The sequence below is a fragment of the Mesitornis unicolor genome, unplaced genomic scaffold (genome assembly GCF_000695765.1).
Source record: "Mesitornis unicolor isolate BGI_N332 unplaced genomic scaffold, ASM69576v1 scaffold16159, whole genome shotgun sequence".
NCBI classification, from domain to species: Eukaryota; Metazoa; Chordata; class Aves; order Mesitornithiformes; family Mesitornithidae; genus Mesitornis; species Mesitornis unicolor.
The window spans coordinates 18,483-21,751 of record NW_010209411.1 but is presented as its reverse complement, the minus strand read 5'-3'; positions in this window follow the sequence as shown (position 1 = coordinate 21,751).

Sequence of the window (3,269 nt, the reverse complement as noted above, 5' to 3'; positions counted from 1 at the left end):
TCCGAGGAATCCCAAATACCTGGAATACTTTCCTACGGTTAGTTTACCGTGCAAAAATAAAACAGTTGCCCCAAGGATACTGTGTCAAGGAGAGGTATCCACAGCACAACACATTTATTGCAGCATTACCCTCCCCACTGAAAGCTCTCCGGACCCGCAGAGCCTTCGCTCAGCCCGGGACCAGCTGGGCTGGGGCACTGGGCGATGCATTTCCTTCTCCAGGCCCAAAAATTCACCTTCTTTGGGTCATTGTGCACCAAAAGCACCTTTGCTCTCCAAACCCCCTCTTCATTTTATTCTCCCGGCTCAGGCTCTGCCATAATCACATCACGGCGTTGGTTGTGTCACACCCCGCAGGGATTATTGCACATTTTTCAGGCAGATCTCAGAGCGATGCATCCACGAGTGACGCAGCACAGCAGCGAAATCCCAATGGCCTGAGCGATTTGACACAATTCCACTAACTGGGGTTCAGGCCTTTCCTGGCTGCTGCTTCCAAGCATCGCGCCATCCACGTGTGCTTTGCTCCAGCCTTGAATTTTCTTAGTGCATCTTATTAACATGCAAAAATTTTAGAAATCCTATTTTTTTCCTGCCTCCAGCTGTAAGAATGCAGCATTGTGCTTCTTAATTTGGGCGTGACAAAGAAGCGGCCGTTATTTAACACAGGAGTACGCGTGGACATGGCAGTTAAACACTGGAGGCTCCATTCTTCTTAGTTCTGGGAGAGGGAACCTCCCCTCCCAACACTCTCAGGCCTTCACCATCCTAGTTTGGCATCGATGCTGGTGTGGGAAGCAGCTGCTGGAAAGTAAAGTTTGCTTTCCCTTCTCCTGCCCCAATCTCACCTGCATCCCCTCCCTGCGACACACCCATGGTGGTGACAGGATCCCAGCTCATCGAGGTGATGTCAATTATTCTGACCTTGGTTAATTTGGCCAAGGGCACCCATCGGGTTCCAGCATCCCCAGAAAATTATATTGAATTATATGAATCCTTGCAAGTTGGAAACCGAGGCGAATGTTCACTAAGGTTCCAGTTTCTCTGCGTATAAGCTGCCTTTTATTAAACCGAGGGGCCAGGTTTCTAGCCCTACTCGCAGAGTTCAAACTCCCCTCATTAGCCAAGGAAACACTGGATGGGAACCATGGGGTCACGCAATTTATTTCCACTAATCACTCCCCATGATTCCTTTTTAAAAAAATAAACTCCTAATCAAAAGTCCAAATTCATTAATTATTTCTCGGTTTGATCAGCAATAGAAACCATCAGCAAAAATCTGTGCTGACACCTTCTTCTTCAAAAACACTGGGGTTTCTCTTCTCCCACAGTGAAGCTGGCATTCCACAGCTTGCATTAGGCTTTAACGACAAAATATGATAATCCACGTGGTTTTGGGCATGTGATGCCTGGCAGTTTTTGCTGGTTCACAGAGGGGTGACATCTCCCTACCTCGGGAGCAGCTGCACAGAGAGAGGGGCTCAACAAGCCCAACACTGAGCCATGGGCATTAACTGAAGAGGGTTATTATTTAATGTTCTTCTTCCCTGGGGATCCGGAAAAGCTATGAATTCCTGCTACAAAGAGTTTAAAATCTGGCCACAGAGATGAAACACTCACAGAACGTCCCTGGATTTGGATCCACTTTGGCCAGGAGGGAGATGCCAGAGCAGGACCTGCCTCAGTGCTCCACTTTGGAGAGTGATTCATTTCGGCTCCCAAAACTGAGCAGACCAATGGCTCACAGCCCCACGAAATCATTGTGTTGGGAATCACCGTGTCAGGATGAAGAGTTTTAGAGAGGATGTCATCCCGGCTTTGCCAGCAGAGCATCACCCTGTGGTGTCAGCGGCTCCACATTGTCCTCAGCGCTGAAAACTGTGCAGATCCCAAGAAACTGGCTGCTCGTCAGCAAAGGCAACACCTTGCCGAGATGGTCAGGAAACACACAGGCACTTTTGGGGGATCCCAGACCTGCCGAGTGCCTGGGATGCCCCTGGCACCGCAAAATATCATCGCACAACCCAGCTGCAAAGGGGCCCAAGTGCAGCCGCAGCTTTGGGAGTGACAGTGACATCCAGCCCAGTGGTGAGCATCGACGAGGTGAATGCAGGCGAAGGATACCAGTTGTGCCAGTATAACCAGTTCCAGACTGTGGGTATAAGCCAGCTCTAATTGTGAGGAGGTTGAAGGAGTCAGTGCCCTTAGGGAAGAAGATTATTTCAGGGCGCAGATAGGGAAAAGGAGGCCAAGAAGCACCCATGGGACCCCAGCTCCATTGCACCAGAAAAGCCTCTGACCCCACCAAAGGGCTCCCAAGGTGGGGGACACCCAGGACCCCTGGGCTGTGCATCCGGCTAGGACCTCTCCCTCTGTTCCTGGTGCTGCTGCCATCCCCCAGTTTCCTCCAAGGGAAAGTGAGAAAGGGGAGGAGGAGCTGGGACCCTGCCCAGGGGGACATCACACCACAGCCGTCATTAAAAATCTTCCCAGGCCCCCAGCTCCCCCATTCAGGCAGACAATCATCAATCTACAAATTATTTTAAAGCACTGTGCTAGAGCGGAAGGTTGATTTATGCCTTACAAGGCTGGAGCTATTTTCATTTGTCTGATTTATTAACGTTACACAAAATTACAGAGAGCTGCTGATTTATTGGGTGGTGGGGACCGCTGCATCCTTACTTCTCGCAGGGATGCACGAATCCCCCGAGATCTGGGTATACCTGCGACCAGTGACGAGATCGAGAGCACAGGGATGAGCTTTGTGCCAAGTCCTTCAACCTCCAGAAATCACCATTTGCCTCTTGGAAATGGGTGTCCTCTTTATAAAGACCTTGCATGGAATTTCTGGAGGAGGTGATGCTTCTAAATTAGCAAAAATTGGGGGAAAAGCTCACGACATGAGCCATAGTCTTGGTTTTTAGCAATGAGAGACTCCCTGAATTGTCACATCTGAAATATTTCTTTGGCACCACCCTCCCCAGCCCCCCCACAGCAAAGCCTCTAGTTTCAGCAATCGCAGCAGAGGGGGCATGGGGCAGTGCAGGATCCCAGGACCTCACCCCGCAAGTGGCCTCTGCCAAGAGCACAAAAGGAGTTTTAACAGCTTCATCTCCCACATCTGGTTGTGCTTAAAATTCGTGGGGCTAAAAGGGCTTTTTTCCCAACCTTGCGCAAGCAAAAGGCCGGGGCTGGGGGAACTGGTCCCCATTCTGTGCATCTCCACTCCCATTTGCAATTAAACCCAGCCCCACCCCCCCCCCCCCCCC